Here is a 13,109-nt window from a genome sequence, read left to right on the forward strand (position 1 = left end):
CAAAAGAAACATTGATGAATCTGTTGGTATTGCTAAATATCATGCCATTTAATGCTTAAAAAAAAGGAAAACATCAAATGCAAAGACAAAAAGTAGCAGCCACTGTGTGTAGCTAACATGAAGAATTTATACAGCATTCATTACAAGCATCAAAATAACAACCTAGACAGTATCTCCATAGCTAATATGCTCTTCAGATGAAAAAAGCAAAACAAGCTTATAAACAATAATATTTTGAAATGAAGCTGATTAAAAATAAAATCAAGTAATTACGTCTAGCACCACAGAGACATTGAAAATTGGTCCAGTCCTCAGCAGAGCCAATGCTAGGATTCTGTCCAACTTCAAAGAGACACCAGGTCCCATTTCTGATCTGCAGCTAAACACTTGTGTAGGTACACATCACAATTTGTTCTGCCACAGTTGACAAACTACACAATCAGGGAAGACAATTATTTCAGAAAAGATGCATGGATATCTGTATTATCCTGTGCACTTAAAAAGTCCCAGTTAGACCGCTGGGGCAAGCTTTAGCTCTAATTTTTTTTGTTCCATTTTTATGCTTCATCATGCAAGTAATATTTCTTATTAAACATCTGCCTTGGTAGAAATGGGCACCGCCTCTTAATGCATGCAGACAGACATAGAATCATAGAATTGCTCAGGTTGGAAAAGACCTTCAAGATCATCAAGTCCAACTGCAACCTAACCACACTACCCTAACAACCCACTGTTAAATCACATCCCTGAGCACCACATCCAAACGGTTTTTAAACACATTCAGGGATGGTGACTCAACCACCTCCCTGGGGAGCCTATTCCAGTGCTTAACAACCCTTTCTGTAAAGAAGTTTTTCCTGATATCCAACCTAAACCTCCCCTGGCACAACTTGAGCTCATTTCCCCTTGTCCTGTCACCACTGAGAAGAGACCAACCCTGCTCTCACTGCAATCACCATTCAGGTATTTGAAGAGAGCAATAAGGTCTCCCCTCAGCCTCCTCCTCCCCAGACTAAACAGCCCCAGTTCCTTTAGTCTCTCCTCATAGGGCATATTCCCCAAGCATGATTAAATGCTGTTCTTAGACCAATTCCCTCCTGGGAAACACTGGCTATAGATGAAGTAAGCCCCAGGCATCCCTCCTTGACCTGCAGCATCCTGAGGGGACAGTTCTCTGTCAGGTACCAGGGACCAGCCCTATGATACCTGGTCATGTTAAGGAAGCTCCTCTGCTAACTTGCTACTCTATGGCTTGAAAGCAAGGACTGAGGAGTCCAGAGATAATGTATGGGCTGTGTGGACTGAATCAGTTACACAGACATCATCATTTCTTGCAAATTCAAACCACATTTGGGAACCACTTACACCAGAATGAGACTGACGAATCTCCAGACCTTCAGGTTCAGAAAGAGATGGACTATCAAGTAGCCAATTTTCCCTACAGTGGAAAAATGAACAGCAGAGGACCCAGGAACAGGAGACTGCGGGTTCCTCCAAGCTCTTGACTGTTCCAAACTGACTGGTGCAAGGATGATACAGTTCCTGCCTCTTCCAGCTCTTATCTAGTACATCCTTAGCATGCACACACACACACACAAACAGGACAAAATAGACTTAAAAGACTTTAGGAATCTCATCTATATAGGTTGCCTTTGTCATCAAGAGAGATTAGCTTCTCCAAAGGGCAACCTGGAGCACATCCACTGGGCTTCTGCTCTTCAAAGAAACTCCCTCTTTCTCCACTGACTCAGTCGAGATCCTCTGGAAGCAAGTCTCTCACAGCTAGTGTTAGGTTTTGCAAATGCTCTCCCTCTCCATATAAAAGTCAAACATCTCACCAAGCTTATAAAAGCCAGTGTATAGCGAATGACAAGAGGGGATACACCAAGGGATACAAACTGCAGGACTGAAAATCCCAAGTGATTTTAAAGATCTAGAGACAACTCTAAAGAACTGCCTGCACATCACAGGAAATTCTTCAGTAACTCCAGTTTCCTGTCACGGAGTCTCTGTAGTTCTCATCCCTCATTCTTTGTTTAAGAGCAATTGCTTGAGGATCAGATCCCTTAGGAATTCACCTCCTCCTATCACATTCTCTCCCACCTGGAGTTAGCACTGGAGCTGGATGCAAAAAGAAACATCTTTATTGTCACTGGGAAATACAAATGCATCCAAAGCAGAACAAGAAGAAACCTGCACTGCTAGTTTGGAGGAACAATTAGCTCCTGGGTCTCCCATATCTCAGAGGACAGAAACTGCTTCTCCATTTCTTTCACAGTGAAGTCATTTTCCTTTATATCAAAGTAATGACTTTATACCAGGCCAAAGAAACAGAATACTTCCACAGCCCAGTCGTTAGAGCACTCCCTCTCCAGCACAATGAATAGGCATTTATATAAAGTAGAACGGCTCCAACTGGAAAAGCTCCAACTGAGAAAGCATTACTGCAGAGGACCCAGGAGCCCAGGCCCTCATGCTGACTAGACTCCCCACTCCAAGGTACGCAGAACAGGAATGCATCCCCCAAAACCTAGTTACTTTTCTACTTGCTGATCAAGTTAATTTCAGCACAGAACTAGCAAGATCTATGAAAGTGATATTTATTTTTGTGGGGCAATAAATTCATTTCCTGGTACATTTTCTCCATTACAAATCTCTCCCATCAAAAACCTTAATCACCACCTCTGACATCACAAGCTGAAATCAGGGGCAACTCTGACAAGTAGTGATCAAGGAACAGCCAGAACATGATTTCAACTTAACATCCTAATGGAGAAGCATGAGAGGAATTAGGTGAGGTATGCTGCTAACCAACAATGATCTCCTGTTGTGTCCCTCCTGGTTTCTGAAAGTTTTTCCTCTCTCCTATATATATATAGAGAGAGAGAGACACCAACACATTGCACAGAGTTGCTTAAGTCAGATGTCCGCTGCGGGCACATGGCTCCTGCTTTAGAGAGCACTGAGGCACAGGCATTCGGCTCCTGCTAAGTTCTCCGGTCTCTGTGGTTCAAAGAGCCTTTTAGCCCCATTACTTTCCATTGAAATCACTCAAATTAAAAGGGGATGAAGCGTGAGTCTTACCGTTCTCTCTGAATCCCTGGTTTGAAAGTTCACAAAACTTCCAAACCAGAGATTCAGAGAGAGCCTTCTGTGAGAGTCACTACATTTTTCAAAGCAGCCATCCCACAGCTATTCTATTTTTCTAAGCTACTTAGCTTTTATCTCCTCCTGTTTAGCACACGGGCCCCCCATCACATAATGAAATGATCATAATATCTTTTCTAAGATCCCGTTTATGCTTTTGTGGCATTTACCACTTTGCTACTTCCAGATGGAGATTTAAAAGCTTCCTCACAGTATACTTGAATATGTGACACCTCAGATCACATCCAAGCTGGTTTTATACTTCAACTTTCAAGGTTTCAGGACACTATCTTTGCAATTTTAATTATATATGTGAGTCACTCCAAAAGTAATGCCTCCTATTTATTTCCATAGAAACTACACCAGTTACAAAAAGCACAATAACACAATTTGACAGAGCAAATTCTCAGCTACAAAACAGTATTTTTCAACGCAGGCACCACCACCACTAGCTATTCTTTTTCACCAGTGATGCACAAGAGCCTGCATGCCACACTCAAAAATCTGCACCAGTGGAGGTGACCCACTGTCACCACTGCTGAAATGCACCTCACTATGCAACATCCACTCTTCAGTCTTCATAAGCATTTGGCAAGTGTCAATGAATGCCAATAGATACCATTTTTTCCATATGGAGGAAGTCGTGACACACCTTTGCTTCATATGTACTTCCATGTCAGACGCCATTTTGTCAGACTGCCCTTGTGCTGCCATCTCTCATACAGCAACAAAATGTAATGGAATATTTCAGGAATGTTAAACCTCTACTGCCATCCTACCGACACCTGCCCCAGACACTGTGGGCCAACATCATAAAATAGGAGGCATTAGTTCTAGAGGAGGCCTTCATCTAATATTCACTTCTCCAGTAATAAATTTGAGGAAAATTTCAAGGTGCACCAAAAACGTGAAGTGCTGGAGAGAAGAGACAAAGAGAACAGATTATGTCATCCTGTCGCTTTCATTAGCCTCTCCCTTGGGGATTGTCAGGATCTGATGTCTCAGCCTGACTCTGCTGAAACACGTCTGACACAAGGGAATCTCCCCTGAGATGCTCAGGCCACTGACTACAGCAGGCAGCAACACCAGAGAAATACAGAGGAGAGGAGCACAGGGATGTGCAGATCCTTCCTCTGTGCTTTCCAAGCAAGTATATGCTTAAGTGCAAGTAGCTGCGAGCTAGCGCATTTTTGTACATTTCCTCTGCCACAATGCACTTCAAATGCATTTATCATCAGAGTACAGTGATGAAAATTTGCCAAACTAGTCACGTACATTTAATTAATATACCACATTACCTGGCACAAAGAGATCCACAGTAGCAGCCCTTTCTGCGTCCTCCTCCTGGAACAGCTGTCAGCATACCTACTCCTCTCCACACATCAACGGAGCCACCCTTCTCACCACTCTGACTTCAAAAGCACCTGACCCTGGAGACTGAAGATTTCGGATTTCCCTCAGAATCAGAGCCAGCTTTAGGCTCCTAGAAGATCTTCCACCATTCACTTTCAGGACCTTACTCCCAACAGGAGATGCTTGCACAGCAGAGGTCCCATGCAACAGAGGGAAACCACAATCCTTTGTCGTGGGAGACTACAACAGCAGATTTTGAGATTTACCTCTTACTTACCCATATCCACTGTGTCCTGCTCATGGCCAACAGCTGGAGGCAACACACAGTCACAGCTGCCTCCAGATATCATTAGGCTATTATGTCTATCACCTGAAAACAATTTACTGTTCATTAGGCAATCAGCTGTGATGTAGGACATGGCAGTTGTGCTAGTAAATTATCAGCAGGTTCATGACACAAAACCTTATCTGTCTCATCTGGCTCCTAGAAACCATATCTCAACTTCTGGTCTGTTTGGAAATACTGAATTTCTAATTCTCACATTTGTTTCCATTTGCAAAATCCTCCAAATTCTTCAGAGGTCATGCTTGGCAAGAAATAATAAATACATCCACAAGAAAGAGCTGTGCATTCAAGCTCCTCAACAGTGCATAGCAACCCTACCAAAGAGATTAGGAGAAGAGGTGAAAAATAAAACATTTAATCTGAGTATAATAAAAAAGACAGTTCAACACGTCATTTCCTCCATCCAAGTTTGAGTTTGTCCTAGATACCAGTACAGAAAACTCCTGATTCTTCTCAAAAACACTAGAGGCCAGAGTTATGGACTTGATGCTCTGCTTTAAAAAAAAAAAAAATACTCCTGCTGATGTGCAGGAGTATATGAACTGGAATAGGCTTAAGGTCATAAGGTCATATAGTACGGTCCTCCAGTGCGGGCCAAATTCACAGTCTCAAAATGGGACCTTCAGCCTTCTCAACTACCTGCAAGACAATCTCTAATGATTCAAAGTGAGGAGACCCCTCCTTGAACCTATTAATAGAACTTCCCATTCAAACTTCAACTCTACACAGGTAGTTTCTCTAACTCAAAGCATAGAGAAATGCAGCTGTAGAGAATGGCTTGAATGAAGTTCAAGTGATGATTCCCAGAAACCACTATGCTTACAGGTCCCCAAATTCTCAAATTATCCTCCAGAAGCAGTAAAGGTGAGCGAGGATAAAGCATCTGGTTTGTGCACATAAGCTATTCAGATGGTGTGGTAGTGTAAAACCTTGAAAGCAATGGCTACAGATGGGTGAAGTTTCCTGCTGAAAGGGACATGATCTCAGACTAGAAAAGCCCATCCGACTGCAGGATTCAAGAACTGTACCTGCAAGTGCTGAAACATCACTTACAAAGGACAGGTTTGTAAGTCCCTCCTGAAAAGACTTCTATCCTGGAGCTCTAGCTGCCCCCCAGGTCAGGACATGCTGTCACAAGACACCAGAGATTTGGAAAACTGGACATCTTTGGGGAGTTTCTGTTACACTCTCTGAGCGGAGCTCAAGCTGTGGCACCACTCAACACCATTATATTGACTCCTACATGTATCAAATGAGAATTAAAGCAATGGAACCAGTGTCAAATCCAATCACTTGGGAAGCATTTCCACAAATTGGACTGTTGGTCCCTACCTCCTGCACTCTAAACACATTGACCTCATTAACTTTCTTCTAAAGTTGTTTGGTTAGGCATGCAAATACTATGATCTACGGTTCACCTGAGACAGACTTTATTAGATGCAATCCTGATACTTCAGCACTTCTATCTAGCTTTAAATAGCTTCCATCAGAGCCATTCTGCTACATTTATCAGCATCTTCTACTATCACCTAAACCATTCTTGCAGTAAACATTTAATTTCATGTTTAATCTCTATTCATCTTAAATTCATTTATTTTCCAATCTATCCTCAGTGACTAATGAGAATAATTGCCCCCGTCCTCTTTCCGTAATGGTCTTTTATGTGTTTGCAGACAGTTAGGCATCCACCCACAGCTGTCTTTTCTCCAGACCTGAGGCTCCCCCAACCTTTCTTTACCAGTCTTCTTTTCTCTATCTGTGATCGTTGCCTTTGTTCACTCCCCCACACTCTCCCCAGTCCTTCCCTCCCTCAGAAGTGCAGCTCCCATACAGAATACAGTTATCTAAGTGAGGCTTAACCACATCTCTAAGTAGATGTTAGACATTATTTCACTATTTTGTACTAATGATTGCATACAAAGCTCATGCATGGGCTGGAGAGAAGACTCAGTGGAGGATGGTAGTAACTAGAGTGATTCATTTTTTGATTGGTGGTTCAAATTCAGGCTAGGAGTACATTAAGCATGAACTGTTCCCCTCTCACAACTAGACAGCCTCTACCACTTTGGCTATGTGTAGCTGACTGCTACTCTCAGAGGTTACTCTTGAGTTTGTCACCTGGAGAATCAATTGGACACAAGGTCCCGTGTGCCTAACATACCAGGGATGAGCAGGAGCAACAGAACATTAGCTCATGGGTTATTTATGTCAGATAAACTAGTGGCCCCATGCCTGTTTTGGTGACAATCAGCAAGGACATGCCATCAAACAGACCATGAAGATCAAATTCCCATTTTTCCCCTTAAAGTGTTTCTTCCCTGTAGGTGTTTAAGCACAACCACACACAGATATTAGTGACACTGTATTTGTTCTGGGAATAGGGAAGGATCCTCAGTACTCACATCTGGAAACCCAGCACTGCACCTGAGCCACATTAAGCAGCTCTTTGCAGTTTCGAACCTTTCTTGAGCATGGGGATAGAGGAATAAGGAGTGAACACTGCAGAGGTCTCAACTTCGTATTCCTTCACCTTAAGCTAGTAAATACACTATCATTCATAAATGTATCTCTTTTTTTTAAACCAGAAGTTTGATCAATCCATGTGTATTTTTTGCTCTGAAACACTGTCTTCGATTGTGTTAGAAAGGAAAGAGATCCACCCAGCATACTTCACTGCACAATCTGCAAATACCCTCTGCATTAGGAAACACTGGCTGGCTGTGAGTTTCAGAACACATACCCTTCCCTTCACCCCTATCTTAGTAGCTCTGAGTACAGAGAAAGCAGTATTTTTGTTCCTCACACATTAAGCACATTCAGTGCATAAGTTAGTGAAACCAAAGCCAGTCTCTCCTGCTATCTCTCCTGCTTCTAAGAAAACCAAAAACTAAGCAAAGCACAGACTTGCCTCAAGAGATCCAAATTAGCTGTGGTTTGACATGACTTGATGACAGCACTGCCTAGTGCCACACCTTGGTTTCAGAGCACACGGGGAGGTGTTTTTCTCTGCAGGTGACCTCAGGCATATGGACACACACTTGGTTGACTTTTACACTCATCCATTTACATGCTAATACACATCTCTAGCAGGGAGCTAGTGGGTTGTAGCTTAGGGCAGCCATGAGCTCTCTAACTATAAGGGGTGGATTGGTTTGGACCATTGGGTGTGTTCCCCCCCCCCGAAACAAAGGCATAGTCAGGGCATTTAGCTTACCTGGGTCCTGACTTCCAGACAATTAGCACCATGCCACTGGTTTTACCAGAGTAAGTGTCAATCCATACCTGCCCAAGACCTACCCTCTTGTCTTCTGATGAGCAGAGGAGCAAGGCAGATGCACCACAGAGGGGTGCCAGAGCCATGATCTTTTACGTTCCCATAATGACGCACTTAGCTGAAGCAGGAACACAAGAGGAAGGAAGAAAGCAATGATAGCAGGAGGACCATGCTTAGCTTTAAGTCTCTTATTTTCCTCTAGTTCCCCTTCCACATACGTCAGCACTGCAGTCTCCAAACTGCTTCATCTTACCCAGGGCAGTAGCTAGGTCTGTCTGACTGCAGCGAAGCCACTGAGAGAGTTGTTTTCATGGTGAATTCTTGTGGATGGGTGGGTAGAAGACAGATCAGGGTAATAGCAGATAACACCATCCACATTTCACCCAACCACTGCTTGCTTTTCTACCTCAAGTATAGATAACGTCTCATAGGTAGATCACAGGAGAGTCAGGCAGTCCTGGAGTCCAGATGTCAGACAGAGGGGATGCTACCAGCATCCCACTCTGTATCAGCCAGTACATGGAGCCATCTCTTCTATTAACTGATCCATTCTTTGTGACAAATTGAGTTCAACACGTGAAGGCACTTTTTGGTTTAAGCCTCTGATCCCTATGAGTCTCTTCCAATTCGGGATATTCTATTCTATATTCTCCAGCTACAAGATAACTCTCCATGCTGTCCACCACACCATGCTAAGAAAGGGAGTACCTGCAGAATGGGGCTGTGGCATCCCTGAAGTCCAAGTAGGTTGAACCTCTAGAGAGCACCCCTTGGACTGGATAATCTCACAGGAAGCTTTTGTACATCTTAAGGAGTAAAGACAGCAGCAGAGAATGGAGCCCACTACAGAGGCAAACGGTACTGTCTGTACAGCTCTCATCCTCTGCCAGCTTGGGGGAATGAGAGAACCATACTGGGAATCAAACCCAGACCTCCCACGTGCTACAGCAGAGACACCAAGTGCTAAAGCACCAAATCCTGGCGCCAGCCTAGGTGGTGAGAGTTCAGCATGGGAATCCAAGCACACCTCCACACGCTAACGCAGAATGGCTCCAGCACGGAAGCTGGTGTCCACCTGCCCTCTTCCAAACTAAGCACAAGGAATAGCCTCACCTGAGCTCCAGCAGCAGATGAGATACAAAATTGAATGCTGTGACTTTCTCCCTCTGTAGGCAAGAGGATGGTGGTTTGTAGGTTGATAAGTGTTTTATACAGGGGCTGCTGATAATCCAAAATGAGGATGAAATAGATCAAAGATCAGATGAGGATGAAGAATTCGGATTTTAATCCCTGCTCTGCATTTTCCATCTTCACCATGCTCTTGAATGTACAGACACAATGCAAAATCCAGCCATCAATACAGGTACCCCAAGAACACTGCCCAGAGGAGGATGGCAGGGACTGCTCCTGACACCTTCCTTTGCTCAGCTATAGTCTCACTAACAAAGGGATCACAAGAGGCACCAAGACCCAAGCATACTGAGATGGGCTGGTGTGCATCACCAGGCCAGAGCCCAGCATTCCCAGAAAGAGGAGCAGGAGCTTTGGCCATGCTTCTTTCCTCTTCCCTGTTGAAATTCACCCCTACCCACCAAGGCAGAGCTGAATGAAAGCTGAAGCGGGTCTCCTCGCCCCAGGCAGTGTGTCCATTCCACCCTGTCCCAATCCCCTGACACCCATGCCCAGTGCTAGGAGACATGCTGGTGCACACTGGGACTAGAGAGAACCAGGAGATGTGGAGGCAGCAAGAGCTGCTGCTGCTGCTTTGGGGCGGCGTAGGCGAGCATTTGCAAATTGCCCATACCCACACATACAGAGCACCTTACACCTACGCATGATGGCTGCACTCCCCAGAACTGCAGCTGGGGCACACCAGGTCACCCCACATCCCTAGGGATAGGGCAATGAGGCAGCACTGAGAACCTAGGAGCTTGAGGTGCTCTGTACCCAGCCCTCCCTGTGCACCTAAAGGGGAAACAGCTGCCTCCATGCACTGCTTGCACTGCCCTGGAGGTGGCTGTGCTTTACAGTGAGAGGCAACAGCAGAGAGTGCCGCCTTTTGCCCATGCTGAAGCTTGCAGGGAAAAATGAGGAAAAAATCCAAAGTGAAGGCAGCAGCAAGAGAGACTGGGGGGTAAATGAGGGTGAGGATGAGGGCCCATGCTTCCTGCTCCCATGAGCAACAGAGCCATAAGAGCCCTCTCCAACACTATCTCCATCCAAATCTGGCCCAGGTCACATCTGGGAAATGCCATGGGGCAATATGGGACCGACCTAGGCCCAGTGCCTGCAGGCAGGGCTAGCATCAGGCAGTGGCAGGCATCCAGCACCCCACAGCCCAGCCCACCAAGCTACCCCTCCAACCACCCTGTAGAAGCTGGGGTAGGTAGCAAGGGCTGCTCAGCATCTGCCCTCCTCTTCCCCGGCCCTGCTCACTAAGGAATGGGGATGCATCCCCTCCACCCTCAGGGCTTGTGCTTTTAGAGGCTATCATGGGGAAATGAGAGCCGAGGGAGGGGGGTTAACCCCCCACACCAAGGACAATGCTGGGGTCCTGGGGGGATCCAGCAGCAGCCACAAGCTGTAGGGCCTGAGAAATTCTACCTAGAAGTGGAAGAAAGGCTCCCGTGCACCCTCCTCTCCCCGTGCAGGTAAACTTTCTACTCCCACTTGCGGAGGGAGAGGGAGGGAGCTCTCTGGCAGGGAGGATCCAGGCGCAGATAAACCCTGGGAAGCCTTGGATATTTATAGAAGCACAGTCAGAATATGGCAGGGAAGGTGGCTCTCAGCCCCTCCGCACAGAACTGCTCCTCATGTTTAACAATAGCCCAGCAAAACCCCTCTGAAAGGGGAAAACAAGCCCATGGAAGGACCAACGTGAGTGAGAATGCTCCAGGTGCCATGGGGCTGGGGACCCCCCAGCTCATCCACAGCAGCAAGGCTGCAGGAGACTGAGCAATACAGCCCCTTCCCTCCTTCTCCTCCTGCTGCGGGCCTCCCCCGCCTACTGAAGGCCTCTGGATCTGGTGTAGGGGGCCAACCAGGAGGGTTGTGGGGAGCCCACACCAAGCCTGAGGGTGAGGATAAGGGTGGGGGGCAGCTCAGCCCCATCACTCCTTCTCTAGCCTGTCGTGAGGGCGTGCAGCCCCACGCGTGATGCTAAAAGCTTAAAATAGACCCAACGCGCTCAGCACCTCTCACCCGGTGCTCTCAGTGGGGCGCGGCACAGTGGCCGCATGCTCAGCACCCCCCCGGTGCTCCACTCCCTTTGTCTTGCCACCATCTTATGGAAAAGCATGGTATGCTATGTTCGGGATGCACCGGTGGCTGGATGCACAATAGCCATTTTGCAGCCCCAACGAGCAGGCTGGGGAGGGGGCTGCCCACAGTGGGGGGGGGGGGGGGGGCGGGGAGGGGGGGGGGGGGGGGATGCGGTGGATCGATTAAAACACGTGAAGTTGCCCAAATACGTTGCCTCGTAGATTCGGGTGAAGGCTCCTGACGTGCTTGGACTTAAAATAGCCCTCCACCTCCACACGAGCAGCCGCACTCGCCCAGCGCTGGGCGGGCTCCTGCCGTGGTGCTGAGGCGGCCCCCAGCCCCGCATTAGGCCGCTTGCTATGGAGAGGCTGGAGTGGGTCTGGAGCAATGCAGCACCCATCTCACAACGAGCACGTTTCCTATCTACCGTTGTTCCTAAGGAGCTCTATTTTCACATCACAGCATGACACGGAGCTGCTGGACCGACGGAAAGAAAGAGCCAACGTACTGATGGATGGGAATAACTGTCATTTTCCCCCTTTACCAAAGCCACGTTCGTTCTCTCATAATCTGCACCTCAACTACACAATCCCCCCCCCCAAAAAAAAAAAATCCCAAGGGACTTCCTCCCCCCCCAACCTATTCACAGCATATAACTGGGAGCATCCCTCCTGCCTTCCCTGCATCTCCTATTTGATGAACCAAGGAGGAATCAACATGTCTGGTGAACATAGCCTCCCTTCTGAGCTTTATCTGGTTCTGCAAGCAGCAGCCCCAAACCTTTTGTTCTACCGCGAGTGGTCTTCCCTGAGCACGGCTGCGTGCAGAAAGCAGGCTGCCACCAGGAACACACCATCAGGAGATTCCCTACCTTGGTTTGTAGAAGCAGAACCTCTAGACGGACGGATCAAGGGAGAGAGCATGTTGGGAATGTCCAGGCTCCTCTTCTTGCTTGCATATCCACATAAGAAGAATAAGGGTCGGGGGGCAAAAGTTGGGGAATTAGTTAAAAAAATCCTATTTGGCTGTAAAAAAAACAGAGGATTCTTGGTGGCAATCTTGCGTCTCGAAGCGGTGCAAATTCAAAAGCTGGAGAGCATCACTTCAGAGGAGATTCAGCGCGAACTGGGAGGGTCGTCAAATGCAGGTTCCAGAGTAAGCATTCCTTTCGCCTTTTAGTGATTATTCTTACGATTATTCTCTCTCTTTTTCTCTCTCCTGGAGCCCTAGTAGAGGAGGTTGTGTTGAAAGCAACTGGAGGTCGGTGCCGTTCTTCTGTGAAGCATGATTATCCTCAAAGCGTCCCCTTCCTGAAGGGAAAAATGAGCATCAATTCGCTATTAGAGGGGTCTGAAGGGGATAAAAACCGCTCCCCGACAAAGACATTCATACACTGAGAAGAAAGGGAAGCAAAACGCATTTCCCAACGGTGCACACAAGCGGAATCAGAAAAAAAATAGAAAATAAAAAAAAAGGCAGCTGGCACGAGTCTATAAATAATTCAGCTACGGGCTGACTACACCATTCCCGGGATAGGCATGCATACGAGACGGGAAAGCGGGCGCGATGTGAATCGCAGCGAGCGAACGCGCCCCCCCCCCGCTCGGCGCGGCCCCCTCCCCACGCACGCACAGCATCGCGCCCACCCCCAGGCCCAGCCCCCGGAGGGCCGTGCCCACCCCTCTGCAGTGCTGCCGGCCCCGCTGCCCGCCTCAATGGGCACACGCG

The 13,109-nt window shown here is 47.1% G+C and overlaps 1 protein-coding gene across 4 annotated transcripts in view; it reads right to left on the bottom strand.

The window, feature by feature from the left end:
- GRIN2B (glutamate ionotropic receptor NMDA type subunit 2B) overlaps positions 1 to 13,109 on the bottom strand; it is a 265,833-nt gene that overhangs the window by 193,842 nt on the left and 58,882 nt on the right. For all 4 annotated transcript variants that reach the window (XM_021377811.1, XM_021377634.1, XM_021377554.1 and 1 more), the window contains one exon: positions 12,253 to 12,691. The gene's annotated coding sequence lies outside the window, so the exon portion shown is untranslated. The remainder of the gene's footprint in view (positions 1 to 12,252; positions 12,692 to 13,109) is intronic.

Source organism: Numida meleagris, chromosome 1 (genome assembly GCF_002078875.1).
Source record: "Numida meleagris isolate 19003 breed g44 Domestic line chromosome 1, NumMel1.0, whole genome shotgun sequence".
Taxonomy (NCBI): Eukaryota; Metazoa; Chordata; class Aves; order Galliformes; family Numididae; genus Numida; species Numida meleagris.